At 36.2% G+C, this 18,549-nt stretch overlaps 1 protein-coding gene across 1 annotated transcript in view; it reads left to right on the top strand.

Moving 5' to 3' along the window:
* Nucleotides 1-1,033: 1,033 nt before the first annotated feature.
* LOC118277763 (atrial natriuretic peptide receptor 1) overlaps nucleotides 1,034-18,549 on the top strand; it is a 145,786-nt gene continuing 128,270 nt past the window's right edge. Inside the window, exon 1 of the mRNA XM_035596670.2 lies at nucleotides 1,034-1,261. The gene's annotated coding sequence lies outside the window, so the exon portion shown is untranslated. The remainder of the gene's footprint in view (nucleotides 1,262-18,549) is intronic.

Genomic DNA, 18,549 nt, shown 5'->3' with positions numbered 1-18,549 from the left:
TATTGTTCAAATACTCGTAAGGGAAAGTGCATAGTGGGTTTCATGTTTGATTGGTCTCACTCTCATGTTTATTGGAACAAAATACAATTTGCAAGTTAAGTGCGGTACGTATTTTATAAATTTAGCCGTAGAATTATTTTAGAATTTAAGAATAATCCGGCTGCTTTAATTACAAAAAGATGAAGTTGAAAACCAATTCCTGCCTCTTGGCTTTGCTCGCGTTCCCGTGGGATAAAAAGCCAGCTATTATCCAAGTCAGCTCATACCTACCATACCATACCAGCTGCCTATATACCAGACTTCATCAAAATTCGTTCGTTAGTTTATACTACTACATACTACATAATGTCTCGGAATCAAATTCTAAGTGCCTTGCCTGACAATGGTGCTCCTAATAACAGAACCAAGGAAGCAATCGTTCAGTCCTTCTGTTATTTTAATTTGAGACTTCACGACATAATCAAACAGAAACTATTGAAGTAAATTTTCCTGAAAACGAATAATTACTTTTGGTCTGAAAACTTCAACGCGAAGAAAAACAGTCTAACCTGAATTGAAAATTTCAATTGTTAGCATTTTAATAAAATAACATTGTAAGAAAAATACGTACTCAACAACCAGTGCCTATGTTAAGAAGAAAATAAAATAAAAAAGTATTAAAAATTCTTCTCATATTGCGATCCCTTCTAAATTCTTTCAACACAATAAAATTGTACGATATGAAAAATTGCTTCTCCTTTACAAAATTTCCACAAAAACAAATTCATAAAGAAGAATGATGGGCGCTGAGAAAGAACGACTAAAATAAACACATTTGCTTTATTCTGCAACGTTATGTACATAATGCACATACATTAGCGCGGTCATAAGCGCAGCAAAATAGCACTTGTTTCACAAAAATATGGAAAACAACTTGTATACTGTGTTATTTTTGGCAGATATTGTATTAACGGGCTTTCAAACCGGTCGCGTTAAGGTTACATTCGTGGCGAAAATGTGTACCCAGAGACGTGATCTGATCATGTGAAGCGTCACCTTTACTTAGCCAGTCTGCTCTGCACTGTCGTGGGGGGCGTACGCGTCGCCATCTTGTTTACGCGGGAAAATCGCTAACGTATTTCGCGCGCTCCAATTTCAAAACTAATTCTGTGTTCGAATTTGTGGATTGCCAACTACCATTGTGATTTTGAGTGAAGTTTTTAGTGAAGTGAAAATATACAAAACAGTGTTTAGTGGATGAAGTATCGACCGGTTTTTAAAAGTGATTATTCCAAAAATATTCATTTTATGTTCTAAAATTAATATTGAATGCGATGTTCGGTTACCTGTTTGCTGTTTTGTTGGATTCAGCTGTACAAACGTACGTGGCTTGTTTTGACGCGGATTATGCAAATTTACATACAAAAGAATTTAAATTTTCAATGTCTGAAAACGATAATACTTGCTATCTGACGCCGTTTCTATAAATACAGTATAAAACAAGTTTTGTATTTAAAAAAAGTAAATTGTTTTTACCTTCATTTGGAAGGTCGTTTGGTACAATTTTGTATTAGAATTCTCATATTCACACACTGAATGAACAGTAGATAAATTAATTATTTATCTCTGTTACCAACGACTGCTTTGATGAATTTTAGAGGTTGGATTGCCTTTATACTTGAGATGAAACGTTGAAGAAAATGAAAGAAAATTGTGGGTAAGTCTTATACATATTAGACCAGGTAGTTTCAGTCCAAGATAAATTATATTTACGTTATTGAATACAATATAATATCAAAAAAATAGTCACACTTTCATTCATATGGATGATCTACTTAAATTTACTAGCTACTAGACGTAAAAATCTAATGACGTCATAAGTGTGTCTTTCATACAAAATTCATAGAAAATATAGTTTTTTGACGAAAATATTGAATTTTACTAGTAGAAAAGTAAGTCTATTGAGCCTACGTAGGACCATTTTTGGAAAATTTCGTGGTAGATAGGTATCTTTCAGTCGTCTGTATACCAATATCTTTGGTATTAAATGCATTAAATATATTGCTACATACACAGGTAAGATTCGACTTAGGTATAGCATTACTTGCATAAAATGGACCTCAAACTTGTTCCTAGGTATTGATTAAATGTCGACCTTACGTACAATAATTATTACGCAGAATATAAGTTGATATTTCAATTATATTTTTAATATAAGTAAAATAATAAGTATATGTAGAAACTATTAAATTAGCATTATCATATAACCTTGTCTTTGCATCCAAATTCTACGTACAATTCATTAATTTGAATAAATTTTTCCACTACACTTTTTTTTCATAGACCATTTGCAATCAAGTGTAGGTAATTGTACAATAGCAGAATTTATATCAACACTATTTCTTGCTTTTGATAAGGAGTGTAAGGTTACGTAAAAATCGTATTTGTAGGTTAAAACTGCTGCTAACTGCCGTACTCAGAGGTATTTAATGATTACTTATACTATTCCTTAGTAATGATTTTGTTCCGAAAACAATTGCTAAGGACTGGGTTGAGTAACCATTAAATGACTCTGATCTGAATATGGCGGTAAATCACGTATTAGTTCTTATAACTTAATAATAGAAAATATAGATTCTCAATAGGATATCACGCAATTTGTCTCGATCCTTGGCACGCCCTAGACAATCAATGCCGGTGCCAGAGATCTTTCTTTAATTTGTCACTCTGGCGTTATCCGGAACGATCAACAGAGTGTGGTTTAGGTTAAGGAAATATGGAAAAAGTTAGCATATACGTTATATTATATATCTCAAATACCAATAAAATTATTGTATACAATAAAGACAATATACGAGTAGACTAGACTGAATAGCATTTGAATCATAAATATATGCAAATACGCGATAGCATTTTCAAAAACTGTTATGCAATTTTCGGTTCACTCTAGTTATCAACAAACTTGTTTGTAAGGTCATTCGCTTTAGACAGCTGTCGGAAACACTTACACTGCTTATAGACATAAATAATTAAATAATTCATTGTAGATCATTGAACAAAACTGTTATATACAGACCATTACAGTTTCTCCCTTTCTACCTACATGATTTACTCTACCTCATGCTTACTATCTCTAATATCTATAGAATATACACATTCAAGTAAAAATATCACATCAACAGCTTATAAGTGGCCACTGCTAACCAAGACCTCTTCTCGCACGGAGAAGGTTTGAGCATTAATCACTACGCTTGTTCATTGCGGGTTAGTTATATCTAACTTATAATTAGAAATTATTAGTCCAGGTTTCCTCACTATATTTTCCTTCATCATTTGTCATTAGTGTCTGAATAATCTTAGAAAGTACATATAACTCGAAAAATGTCACATTGGAACTTGCCGTCATTAGGTTTCATAAATGATATTTATTTTTGCAAATAGGTGACAATTTTTTTCACGTCAATCTCTTTCGAACACGCACTCTTATGCATGAGAAGCGCGTCTTATACCAGTAAAAACTGTAGTTTCCTTCAAATGATATTTCATCTTACATTTTGACGATAGATTTTTTCATCATATAGATATAGTTTTTTTTTGGCTTTCAATATCGTGAAAGGGTCTATATACTATAAAATTCCTTCGGTTTCGCAAGGAAATAGTCACTACACATTTCATTCGGCTTTTTTTCCTAAATAAATTACTTGAACCTAACCAACGTACTGGATAGATGAATAAATAAAGTCTATAGAATTCTACGCTTTGGATTAGAAATCTCATTTGAGAATTTGAATCCCAATTACATATGATTTTCAATTTTGGATAAATTAAATTACAGTGACAAAGTTTACTTTGTGTTTCACATCTATTGTTTTTTTTACTACTTTTGAAAGTCTATTTATCTGTTTCAAGTTTAAATTGCCAGATTGATTTTGATGAATTTTGATTTCAGTTATAGGTTTATATAAGAACTTGGAAGCCAGTCTCATATATGGTAAACATAAATAAAAAAGTAACAATCAATTGGGCTAGCTAAAGAATGACGCGGGAGCACTCGTGGAAAAATCTAGGTGTTTATAAAAAGTAATATAATACTGAGAAACTAACAAAAATCTTTAAAATTTATGCATTTGTTTGAAGGACGAAAAAATAACTTGCTGCTAAGGCGATTGCATCAACTTAATGTCAAATATTTTCTGCCAAACGACCTTTGAGCGGTGTTGAGACAAAGCGAAGATTTACTACATATGTATAACTATACAATATACATTATACATATAGGTACATATAGAAAATTATTACTTTATTGTTTCTTTTATTCATCTAGTACTTAGAAAGATAACTCCTTAAGATTTTAAGATGGACATTATTAACATTTTGAGCGCCGTGGTGGTCACCGGTGACCGACGTTAGCAGAGGATTTTCTTTTAAGTTTTCTTTTGGCAGTCAAAGCCAAACTATACTACTAATCCCAAATTCTAAAAACTATTGAATATTATGAGATAAAAATTCTGATTGCCGCACTGTTTGGAATTCATACTCTAAGTATGATATAACTCTTTTTTCGACTTATTCACGTAATTATTTGACGAACGATGAACTCGACTAGTTTCAAGCCAAATAATTAATTAAGTATGTTTCACGAAAGTTATAATATAAATATTATGTATAATATACAATTCAGAAATCTAATTTACAATCACTAGACTAAAAATACATTAAACAAATTCACACTATATTGTCTACGACTATTAATCAGTTTTAATAATCCTAAGTTAATAAGCATTAGTTAATAACCATTGTTTATAATCCTTTTCTTATACGGCATTTAAAATTATATAATTAAATTCATATTTTATTTAATCTACTTTTTGTGTAAAAACCTTTTCTTATACGGCATTTAAAATTATATAATTAAATTCATATTTTATTTAATCTACTTTTTAAGTATAATATCGTTTTAGTAATTTAGTCTCCGACATACTATTTTACAATCGACTAGCAAATGTAGATTTTTATCAGCAAACGTACTTCTGTAGTATTTGATTATGATTGCATCGTATCGGAAGCAAATAGCATTCTCCTTTTACGAGTTCCGATAAAGAAACGAACATTTGTTTTCTTTTCTAAAATAGGTGTGTCGGCTGTATTAGAGATTAAAGGAACATAATTGACATACGAGTAGATATAGCATAACAAATAGCTGTACTGTCTCATCGGTTTAGAGGTAGTAGGCGCCAGCTTGAGGTTTTAGTCGGACAAAGTACCTATTACTCGTACCTACTGATTTACACGCCTCCTTATGGGATACTGAATACTACCTATGGGAGATTCGATAATCTCTATGAGAGATTGGATACTCCTTATGGGAGATAAGATATTCCTTATGGAATATTGAACACTCCCTGTGGGATATACTACGTATGGGAGATTGGTATACAAATGGGATTTTTAAAATAATTGTCAAAAGTCAGTGGCAACTGACTACAAATAACGTTACACTTCACGCCCTATACACCAATTTTAAATTATCTTTAAGTTATCATTGAGTACATATTTAAATATTGTCGAACATAAAGAACGTCGTAGATTTTTATTCATTCAATTATAAACTCAATTTTAATTAATACCTGCACTTGCAAACCAATTCAACGAAGCTCACACAAGGGACGTTATCAGAACAAAAATCTATTTTTACTTTGTGAATTAATTAAAAATACTTGCTAATTGTGCAGCAGGCTAAGATAACACGAACAAAGCGACAACTACAGCACTGTGACGTCATATTACAAAAACATTATTACATACTTCCACATTTACTTGGTACAATATCGTATAAATGTATTACAAACTTGTATTTCAAATAAGCTGCTTATTTAATTAAAATATCTTTGTAATATTGGCATTCTTGAGCAATATTGGCGTTATTGAGTAACAAATTAATGTGTTGGCAATATGCCAATATCGAGTTTGATTCTTGCAAAAATTGTTGTCGGGTTCGAAATTGTACTTATCTATGCAGTATGAACAGGTCCGCTCATACTGTTGTGGTTCTTTCCTCTAAAGACCACTACAGAATCAACACGCACGGTTCTCTCACATTATCCTATATTTCATTGTCTGGACTTTATAAGAGACTATGACCTCTGAGTTTGTTTCGGCATTTCTTCTCAGAGTAGTCGGATAGGAAATGCCGGCCTCATCTAGCTATTTGAAGTATTGACGTGTAAAAGTGTTATTTTATAACCTATTTACAGAAATAAATATCATTTATTAATCGATGATTAGGGGAGCTGGTCACAAATCCTTGATGCCTCTTGTATCTACATATAAACACTTTAACTTTCTATATGAGTTCGAGCCACTCAAAAAAATGAAAAGGAGAAAATAGTTCTCTTGACCGTTTTTTAATAATTGTATCATTTTGATAATAGGTTCACACTTACAGTGGTAGTAACAACTTGACTATTCAAAAAAAAAATATTATTTTGTTTAAATAAAAGGAACAGTAGCCTTGATTAGATAAAATAAATAATACTACTTTCTGTTCATGTCTTGACTTGCATGGTCATAGAAATATAGACTTTTTCACACACAAAGAAGAAAGAAACACAAGCTAACATTAGCGTATTTATAATTTAAAATAAGAAAAACAATTTTTTCGACGCTTTAAGTTAGTTTTTTATGTATTATTTTTTGTATTTCTAATAAAAAAAATAATTTTTAAATAAGGAAACGTACAAAAAAAAATATCACATTAATAAATATTTATTAAGATATAAGTTAGGAAGTAAACAGTTTTCATACCACTTCTGAAGTAGTAAGCAAACTTATGTGTCTGATCGAAAAGACTTTGACTGCACGGTTGGTGCGGTGGCTGGGCAACTGGCTGCCGCGCAACGGGTAGCGGGTTCGATTCCCGCACGGAGTAACTCTTTGTGTGATCCACAAATTGTTGTTTCGGGTCTGGGTGTCATGTGTATGTGAACTTGTACATATGTTTGTAAACGCACCCACTGACAGTGGTATGCAAACTTATGCTTGTGCCTCTTATGGAAAAGCAGTAGCCTTATCCTATAGACATCTGCAACACCAGATGTGTGACCCAAATGTCTGTTTTAACAACAAATAAAGCAACTTCTAAAATAAACCTTATCCCTCACCAAATAAAGACTAGCGATCTAATAATTCTACCAGTACTATTCCACAGAATTCTTACATAAATATAGTTTTTTGAACAAAATACCTAATTAGCATATAAATTACATTTCTCGTCTACGTGCCCACTCGACACGTAATGTATTATTAAAGTAATTTTGTAATAAAATGTACTGAATTAAGTTATTTGTTAGACCAAACAAAATTGTTTTCTGTGGTAGTATACTGACTTGAATAACGATCTCATAGTGGTGAAAATAGACATCTTAAGGTATATGAGGTCTTAGTACCTACCAAATGTGTTTGCGCGCAACCGCGCCACCTAATAAAGGTTTCAGGATTAATTGTTGAGTCAAGTAGAGTATTAACGATATTTTAATTTTACCAAACAGTTTTGACTGCACAGTTGGCGCGGTGGCTGAGCAACTGGCTGCCGTGCAACGTGTAGCGAGTTCGATTCCCGCACGGAGCAACTCTTTGTGTGACCCACAAATTGTTGTTTCGGGTCTGGGTGTCATGTGCATGTGATTTTTTATGTTTGTAAACGCACCTACGACACAGGAGAAAATCCTAATGTGGGGCTAGGTTAAAAAAATAATAATCTGACAATCTAGATTTGTGTGTGCTTGAATACTTGAATTTCCGTATGCTATGTCCATATGCTGCGATAGTCCGGAGCTCCGAAAAAATGTTTACTTAACGAACAAAATTTTATATGTTTGTTTATATATCATTATGCGTATCTTAACCGTCTGAAAAAAAGTCACTAAAACCAAAGTTGAAAGAATTTTTTTTGTATATTTTTACATTAGCAAAATTAATGTGACAATATTAAATGTTTGTTTTTCCTTCGCGTTGAAATGGAACGACTTTATGCTATCATTTTTGAGTCTGGAAATAGAAGGCTAGAGAGTGTTAAAGAAATCTTATTTCCTTTGATAAAAAAATGGGCCATGTTGAGAACAAATAGATCAAAATATACGAACCAGCAGTTCAAGCACTAAATAGTGGTTTAATTTCAACCCTATTAGTAGCTACATTAGGTCAACAATTACTTTGGAAATTAACATTGAACAGCTTGTTCATTTAACACTTTTTGTGTTCGAAGGGCTTTGTCCACCATCAAGACGTGAGAATTCGGTACGTCACACGTTACTTCAATTATTTTTTATTGATATAAATTAAAAATAAATTGTTTAACATTCGGCAATTGTACGGTTCGTATTTATTGCGGTTAATCTATGATTCGAAGGAGTAGGCCAATAAATTAATTATTTTCTTAGATACGCATATCACCTAGGAGCAAAGACGTAGTTAAAGAATTACTTTTGAGTAACTCCAATACCAGTTTTCGTTTGACATTTAACTGGCATCAAAATAGTATGCCATTTTTTAAAGATATTGGTAAATGTTAAAAATAATCAATTAATTAAATACAATTTCTTTTTCTTCCTCATTTTGACAACCAAAACACATTAAAATCGATACAGCACTTTCGGCATAACGCATTTTTTATAACATCAGTTTTTCTTTGCATGTATAAAATAATGATGTATGCTATTAATTTATCATTAAAGTATATTGTATTAAATTATTCTATTAGTATACTACCGACTCGCCGTAGCTTCGCATGGGTGCAATGGTGATATATTATGCATGTGTTATACATATAAACTTTCCTCTTGAATTAATCTATGTATTTAAAAAAATCCGTTGCGTAATTTTAAAGATTTAAGCTTCCAAAGGGACATAGGGACAGAGAAAACAACTTTGTTTTATACTATGTAGTGATTTGTTCCAATTCCAATATATAGGGAAGTTGGTTGTTAGTATGTGTAATAATGGGAATATATCAATCGCCTAATCACTAGTTACGTGAGCTGTGAAATTGATACGTCTGAGGGATTTGTACCAGCCTCCCTGAACTGAGAGGAGTTTCATCATGTGCTAATCTGCACACAGATAGAAACTACGCATCAAACTTGTTAACGATATTTAACTACAAGTTTTCCTGAGATGTGTTTCTTATGTTTGTGCTTGGGAATGGAAAATAGGTGTTTTATATGGTACTCGAATGTTTTGCTAGCTAGATTTTTGATCTTTTTATAGTAGACAATTAGTACATTTGCGAAAATAGTGAATGATTTTATATACAGACATATAAGACTATTATTAGGTACAGAGCTAATAGCATTTTTCCAAAATTTTCAAGTGTTTTCAGCTTTGTTACCCAATCTTGCTACATTTGTTATATTTCAAACCTTTAAGAAAAGAGCGTACTCCTTTTTAAAAATGCCTGCAACGCACTTGAGACTCCTTTGGTGTTCACACCCGTCCATGGGCATCGCTAATCGCTTACCATCAGGTGATGCCTCTGTTCGTTTGTCTCTTATTCCATAAAAAAATGATTCACTTTCGGGGTATCAATAGGTACCCAGTGAGGTAATTTTTTGTACATCATGCTAAAAATAACAAAAACAAAAACTATACTACAAGTTTGCTACTCACCTGTGACAATTCACATACGTATATTCTACAAATGTTGTATTTCACACACAATTTCTGTCGTTAAAAAAGTACTTTTTCAATGTTTCTCTCTCCATAGTTCCGTGCCAAGCCTGGGGGGTGTAATAAAAATGAACTATCCAACGTTCCAGGGTAAATATCGCCTTCTCAGAAGATATATTGGGGTCACGAGGTGCTTAGACAAACAATGAAGTTCGCAAATCGACTGCCTTGTACCGGGAACTATTTATTTATTGATAGAAAGGGTTCCTTTTATTTGTTCGTTGCATAACTGTTTTGTTGAAAGAATAAGTGGTTGGTTGATGTGCCGAGCAATAAGTTACACTTTTGGTTTTCTGGATAAGAATAGTGTGTATTATTAGCACAGAGTCTGGAATTGTTCTCGGTAGCTATAAGGCTCACTGTAGATTACATAGGACTCATAACATAACGAGTTTAATAGTACATTGTACATGTGCAACCGAAATTATAGTACGCGCGGAACTAGCTGGTCTCGTGCATTAAACGTTTTGTAGTTAATTTGTCTTTTGTTAATTGAAGAATTATTATTTACGATATCTCGAAATTGGTCATCAATCATCATTGTTTAATGTTCAATAGGAATAGGCAAATGCTCCTGTTTGCTACGTAAGGAGCGACCAACCAGTTCCGCGCGCGATATAAACGTGACGTTATTTTATGTGAAATTCTTAGTACTAGTAAAGAGTCTGAAATTGTGTATAGGTAATAATGATTATGCAATAGTCATTCATTCTTTATTACTTTTTTTAAGGGGGGAAAAACGTCCAATTACTTTTCTCGCCCGGAGTGAGGCAAGAGGGATTGTCCGACTCATACTGACTAAAAACCACCCCGTTACTACTCCTGTTTTTCGAGCCGGAGCCCCGGTAAACCCGCTAGGTAGTCCGCAGCTCCGGGTTCTATATTACTTAGGGCTTATTATTAAATCGGTAAAACGTTGCTACGTGTAATTTGCGCTTCTGCATAATAGGATAAAGAGGTATAAAGACTTTAAGGCATTTGTGTTATTTATTGATTAAAATAATTATCGTTAGTATAAGCGGGAAGGTTTGTATAATATCAGAATCACAAGGAAAAATTTATAATTGAATATGTCATGTTAGTTACTACGTGATTAAATATGTAGATCAACATTTCAAACATGCACTGGAAAGAAATATAGCGTTTAATTGCGTTTAATTGCTATGAATGTTAAGGAAATCGGTATAAAGCGATAACGTATTTATTGTTGGTTTTATTTCTATTATTATTTACCTTCTTTGTTTCCTATGTTCTATGATTAAAACTATTGTATAATAGTATTTAACAGCAAATGTTGACAAATTGTATTATTATTTTATCATACTTAGCCTTTTTAACTGTTTCTAGACTCAGAAATTGATCTGTTATGATATGAAAGAAAAACAACCAACAAATTTTGTAATTGCTGTTGTACCTACTAATATTATAATTATTTGGTTGAAGTACTACAGTAAGTTTAAAGCCTGATTTAGAAGGCTTACAAGCAGGCATGCTCCATTGTAGGTGCATCATCGCTTACCACCAGACGAGATGATGGCGCAAAACAAAGGTCGACCTATTTCTAACATAAAAACCCTACTTGCACTTTTAAGAATTGGAACTAAATGTTGGAATATATCGATGCTAATTTCGTATCATTAGTCGAGTATTGTGTGCAATGAACTAAAGTCTTTAACGTCATAATTACAAGCTAAGCACTGCAGTCCATTGTGAAGTATTGATGCATGTCGTTCTAATTATTGCTGCACCATTTTCTACCTTTTATCTTTGTGGGAACGTTTGAAATCATTTGTATTCATGTGGACCATTTGAATAGTAACAGTTGTAAAATGTAATGTAGGATTGTTTCACAAAAATGTGAAGATTTTTAACAAAATTGAAATTATTTAAAGTACTTCGTGGTCGTGAAAATGTGATACGAAGATTTTCGTATGAATTCATTAATAGAATCTAGACTAATAAATAAAATCGGAGTGTCTGTATGTAAAAAATATATAACTGCTTTTTACTACATGCATATGAAGATACATACGATACATATACCAATACCAATATATATTTTTTTATTTATTTTTTCTGTCTATATGTCTATTTGTTCCGGATAATTTCTAAAATGGCGAGAACGATTTTGATGGTACTTTTATTGGCAAGCTGCTGGTACATTGATTAGCTGATGTGAAAATGAATCCCCAAGACTAATCCACCCAACGGGCATCAGCTATTCAAAAATATGCTTCAAAATAAATGATTTTTGTAGGTTATGCAGTCATTTCTATAAAGGGGTAGTTTGACCTTTACATCAATCCAGCGCGTGGGCAAAGTCAACGTCATGTCAACATGATAACATCACGTCATTTGGACGTCAACGTAACTATGCGTAAGTTGCAAAATATGTCAATATTTACGAACGCGAGTACTTATGCCTCGTTAGTTAGTAGTCGTTTATGGATGCCGAAAATAGTTTGTTTGATTTGATTTCTAGGTCAGTCAAAGTACCTATTATTAGACTTATTACGGTCTCACTTTGTTTAAAAAATATGAAATCTGATGCCCGTTTTGTTTTGTTTTGCGTTTTCAACAATATCTCCTAAATTTTAAATTATCCCTAAGAAAGGTGACACTTAATGACATTTTCGTTGCCACTAACCTATACCTAAGTGACTCTAACAGTACATGTTAGAGGTTAATTTAGATATTTCCTCACACTAAGTAACTTCTAGCTTTGGCTGTCAACAAATATCTGTTGAAAAAAATCTTCCGCTAGCGCCGGTCACTTTTGCCACCCATGGCGTTTAATGTGTTAAGTGTCAGTTGAGAGGCAATTGGTTATATCGGTCACTAGAGTTTAGATTTTTTTTCTTAACTATTATGATTTTTATCATAACTGACAAAATGGTTACTACTCTTATACAATATGTTTTTATTTGTCATAAAAACGTTGTTCCACACTAGGATTTTTCTTGTATTGTGGATGCGTTTACAAACATAAAAGTTCACATTCACATGACACCCAGACCCAGAACAACAATTTGTAAATCACTCAAAGAGCTGCAGTTGCTACGATCGGAAATCGAACCCGCTACACGTTCCACGGCATCCAGTTGCCCAGCCACCGCGCCAACCGTGCAATATTAGCTACCATAACTAAAAAAATAAAAAATACTATAAATAAATAAATAAATACTAAATCTTACTTCTGCAGAGAATAACACAGTATTTGCATAAGTATTAAAGATGCTGGCTTAATCCTCATTACATCCACTAATTTTGTCTTCAAAACTTTACCGTCGCGACACTGATGTTTCTTAATTAAGCCTTTGACTATGTGCTGCACTCTGCCGACTTAATGGTTCAAGTTTTACCTGTTATTTGTTGTGCTTTAATTTGTTATATAAAGGACCTTCAGTTTTTATTCATAGGGTTGAAAATCTCGTTAGTTTAATTCCTTTAAAATACTTCTACCATCACTTTTAAAGAGATCGTTGTCCCACACTAGGATTTTCTCCTGTGTCGTGGGTGCGTTTATAAATATACAAGTTCACATACACATGACACCCAGACCCGATACAATACCGTGGGAGAGCCATGCTTCGGCACGAATGGGCCGGCTCGACCGGAGTAATACCACGGCCTCACAGAAAACCGGTGTGAAACAACGTTCACGTTGTGTTTCACCGAGTGAGTGAGGGTACCGGAGGCCCATCCTCCCCCTACATAATGTCGCAGTTCAACTCAATTCGATTACCCCAGGAGGGTACCAACTACACTGGAGAATCCCTCTCTGGACGTCCATACTCAGAGTTTAACCACCCTGAGCGTGGACGTCTAGGCCGCCCCACATCGTACTCTGGGGGGGCAAAACTGCGCGCGTTACAGCTCGAGGCAAGAGCAAAACCACTTCGGCACCCCCTGCCACGCTGAATGTGGACTTCTGCAACATCAGGGGAATCCATTCCAACCTTAACGCTGTCCACTACCATCTTGAGACAGCAAAGCCCGCCTTGCTCTTTTTAACTGAGACGCAGATATCGTCTCCGTTGGACACATCGTACCTCACCTACCCTGGGTATGGACTGGAGCATTCCTTCTTGCCTAGGGCCGGGGTATGCGTGTACATTAGAGACGATATCAGCTTTCGTCGCCTCAGAAATCTTGAAGGTAGGGACCTCTCCATCTTATGGCTGCGTGTAGATAACGACGACCACCCCCGTGTCTATGCGTGCCTATACAGGTCCCATAGTGGTGATAGCGAGACTGACCGACTCATGGAACACATCCAGACGGCTGTAGACTCTGTACAAGGGCAGATACCCTCTGCAGAAGTCGTTCTACTTGGCGATTTTAACGCCCACCACGCCGACTGGCTTGGTTCTAGTAGAACTGACCACGCGGGGAGATCTGTCCACGACCTAGCCCTTGCTTCTGGCCTGACACAGCTGGTTACCGCGCCTACGCGCATCCCAGATGTGGAAGACCAGAGGCCTTCACTGTTGGACCTTCTGCTGACCTCTCACCCGGACGGCTACAGTGTGTCCGTTGTTGCTCCCCTAGGCTCATCGGACCATTGTCTCGTCCGGAGCTCTGTATCTTGGACGCGCTCGCCGCGTCTAGAAGATGCACGTCTTCGCCGCGTATGGCACTATAGGTCGGCAGACTGGGATGGGATGCGGTCCTTTTTTGCATCCTATCCTTGGAGACAGGTTTGCTTCTTGCAGGATGATCCCAACGCCGCTGCCGATTCTGTCGCCGATGTGGTGCTACAGGGGATGGAGCTGTTCGTCCCATCCTCTCTGGTCCCTGTCGGTGGCAGGTATCGGCCCTGGTTTGATTCGTCTTCCAGAAAGGCCTCACGCAGGAAGCGTGAAGCCTATCGAGCCTGGGCCGATGCGGTGGTGGCACGGGATGTAAATACCAGCACTTTTAAAAAGGAGTATAACTTTGCTTCCAAGTCCTTCAAAAGAGTTATTGCAGGGGCTAAGTCTCAGTACATCGGTAGAATTGGCGAGAAGCTTGAACGCCTTCCTTCGGGAACTCGTGCGTTCTGGTCGCTCGCCAAAGCTATCGAAGGCAATTTCTGCAGGCCGTCATTTCCACCTCTGCACATGGGGGGGGATTCGTTGGCTCATGGCGCAAGGGATAAAGCCCAACTTTTGGGTAAAATCTTTGCGTCCAACTCGACACTGGATGACGGGGGCGTGGGCCGCCTGCCGTGCCGTGGTGTGGGTGGCATATGCCAGATATCCGATTCCACCAGCGTTCGGTACGTTTGGCGCTCCTGTCCCTTGATGTCCAAAAGTCGAGTGGGCCCGACGGGATTCCACCCCTTGTGTTAAAGATGTGCGCTCCGGAGTTGGCACCAGTTTTAACACGTCTTTTTCGGCTCTCTTACTTTTTAGGCGTAGTACCGAAATCCTGGAAGACGGCCTTGGTCCACCCGATCCCTAAAAAAGGCGATCGAACAAATCCGTCCAACTACAGACCGATAGCCATAACTTCCCTCTTCTCGAAAATAATGGAGTCCATTATTAACTGCCAGCTCTTGCGGTACCTAGAAGATCACCAACTACTCAATGACCGACAATACGGTTTTCGTAAAGGTCGGTCGGCTGGGGATCTTCTGGTTTACCTGACACACCGTTGGGCACAGGCGATCGAGTCTAAGGGGGAAGCGTTGGCAGTGAGCTTGGACGTGGCGAAAGCCTTCGACCGGGTCTGGCATAAAGCGCTTCTTTCGAAGCTTCCTTCCTATGGGCTTCCCGAGAAATTGTGCGAATGGGTCTCCTGCTTCCTTACAGACAGAAGCATTAAGGTCGTTGTCGACGGGGAATGCTCCGACTCTCTGTCTGTGAACGCAGGTGTCCCTCAAGGCTGCGTGCTATCACCTACCCTGTTCCTCATCCATATCAATGATATGTTGCAAATCAGCGGCATTCATTGTTATGCGGATGACAGTACAGGTGATGCCTATTATACCGGCCGCGCTAACATTTCTCGGGAAAACGTCATCGAAAGCCGAAACAGACTTGTGTCAGAAATCGAGACTTCTTTGCAGAGAATCTCAGATTGGGGTGAACTTAATCTGGTCCAGTTTAACCCTACTAAGACACAGGTCTGCGTGTTTACCGCTAAGAAACTACCGTTGGTCGTCTCACCTCAGTTTCAAAGTACCCCTCTGACTGCCTCAGCCGGTATTGGAATACTTGGCATCAACATTTCGAGCGACGTCCAGTTCCGTGGTCATCTGGAGGATAAGGCTAAATTAGCCTCGAAAAAGCTTGGTGTGCTCAACAGATCGAGGCAGTATTTCACTCCAGCCCATCGCCTGCTTCTATATAAGGCGCAAGTTCGGCCCCATATGGAATACTGCTCTCATCTTTGGGCGGGGGCACCCCAGTACCAGCTTCATCCTCTGGACCGCGTTCAGCGGCGTGCGGTTCGGATTGTTGAGTGTCAGGAAGTTTCAAACCGACTTGACACTTTGGCAATGCGTAGAGATGTAGCTTCATTGTGCATTTTCTATCGCTTATACCACGGGGAGTGCTCTGAGGAATTGTTTGGTCTTATTCCTGCCGCTTCTTTTCGCCATCGACCCACACGACAGCATTTCCATCCCCACCATATAGATGGTTGGCAGGCCACAACTGTGCGCTTCTCGCGCAACTTTCTGCCTCGCACAGCAAAACTGTGGAATGAGCTGTCGTCGGCGGTATTTCCGAACCGATACGACCTTCAAACCTTCAAGAAAAGAGCATACTCCTTTTTAAAAAACAAAGGCCGGCAACGCACCTGTGACTCCTCTGGTGTTGCGGGTGTCCATGGGCGGCGCTGATCGCTTACCATCAGGTGACTCGTTTGCTCGTTTGCCTCCTATTCCATAAAAAAAAAAAAAAAAAAAAAAAAAAATAATTTGTGGATCACACAGAGAGTTGCTCTGTGCGGTGTGCGGGAATCGAACCCGCTAATGTTACGCGGCAGTCAACGCTCTAACAGTGCTATCATTTTGTGTCTAATTTTTTGCCGTACATAGTTTTAGCAACCGGTATAACTTTCATTTTTATTAACTAGAATTTTACATAACACATACATACATAACCTCACACCTGTCTCCCATGGGGGTAGGCAGAGACCATGGAACGTCAATTGCTACGAATCTTACATACCACTTTCGCTTCATCAACAGTCATCAAACTTTTCATGCATGCTCGTCGGTTAGGATATTTTTAATTTGGCCCTTCTTTAAAAATATAACACAGTAATTTCAATAAAAGAAGAAGTGTTGATATGTTGATCATGTTCTTTCAAGTTGGTTTCACGGTCAGTATAAAACATTATTGTTTTTTTTTTTAATATAGACGACATGAAGTCTAACTTTTAGCCTAACTCTCACTGCCATACTTAGATACCATTTAATGATTACTTAAACTATTCCTTAGTAACAAAGTAGTAAGTAAAAGAGCGATATACAATAATTGCTTGTGTTGCTTAAACAATGACTAAAATAATTAAACTTTTCAAGTGTGAATTTAGTGTTATCATAAGTAATATATCTTTTTTCGTTTAATATCATTATCATTTTATACTCCCACATTTGAAGTAGTATCGAACATCAAAACATTTGCTTTGTCTGCGTCTTAATTCCGTAAGGCATAAGAGTGAATTTTGCAAAACAGGCGGTTTATATTAACTTGCTTATGAGTTAACAAACTGGTTTTCCGAATCTTATTAAAGTTATAAATAGTTTTTGTTAATTTTAGTCAGGTGAGGTGTCCATTTTTGTTCGAAGCAAGGTTGTGAGATAATTTTAGCGGTAACATAGAATTGAAGTGTTTTTCGGCATACATTTAGTGAAAATTTATAGTTAAATTAACTTTTCTTGCTTTATTGTTTATTTGTACTAGTTAGTCGTATTACTGTCTTGACTTTCAAGATTTCAAGATAACGTTTCAGGAAATATATCTTTTTAAAATGTGTCTTACGGTAAAAATGCGCTGTTGTTTCGTTAGAGCATGGTCTTGCAAAATTGTAATCTAATTTATGTTTTAAGAAATTAATTAAAGAATATGTATGAGTAGTGTACTCAAGATTTTATTAGTTGCATATTATTATAAAATTGGGGACGGTCGTTGTACTATTAGGAATTGAAACATATATGACGTTAGCCATTTTCTTAAGATTTTAATGTAAGTACAATAGACACTATATTAAATTTTGTTTAATAAAGAAAATATATTATTACACACAAAACGACGTTCTTAAAAATATAACTATATAATTAATTTCGCACATGTAATGGCAGCACATTAAAACCCAAACATACACAAAAAAACAATAAAAGGTCTTTTAGAGATAGGTGCAGCAGTTTCGGGGATTCACCCAAATAGACGAACAAACAAATTAAAAAACTTGCTTGATTACATATGTTAACATTTTATTTTCAAATATTTGCCAATTTTAATGATCGAGTTTGATCATTGAATGACATTTACACTGGAATATAGTATATGCGTGTTACTTAATAAAAAAAATAAATAAAACAACACCGGGTATGGAAATTAGAATTTACTTGTGCATATTAAGTGAATTCAAAATATTATATTATCTGTATTAATTTTGGAGAATATAAGCATTTTAATTACTTCTTATTTCTTTGATAAATAAAATCTCTGTTCTATACTAAGTTTTTGTCCTGTGTCGTGGGTGCATTTACAAACATACTATGTCACATACACATGACACCTAGATCCGGAACAAAAATTTGTGGATCACAGAAAGAGTGGCTTCGTGCGGGAATCTATCCCGCTACACGTTAAACGGCAGCCAGTTGCCGCCACGGCACCTACCATGCAC

This window comes from Spodoptera frugiperda, chromosome 18 (assembly GCF_023101765.2).
Source record: "Spodoptera frugiperda isolate SF20-4 chromosome 18, AGI-APGP_CSIRO_Sfru_2.0, whole genome shotgun sequence".
NCBI lineage: Eukaryota > Metazoa > Arthropoda > Insecta > Lepidoptera > Noctuidae > Spodoptera > Spodoptera frugiperda.
This window is presented reverse-complemented; position numbering and strand designations above follow the sequence as displayed.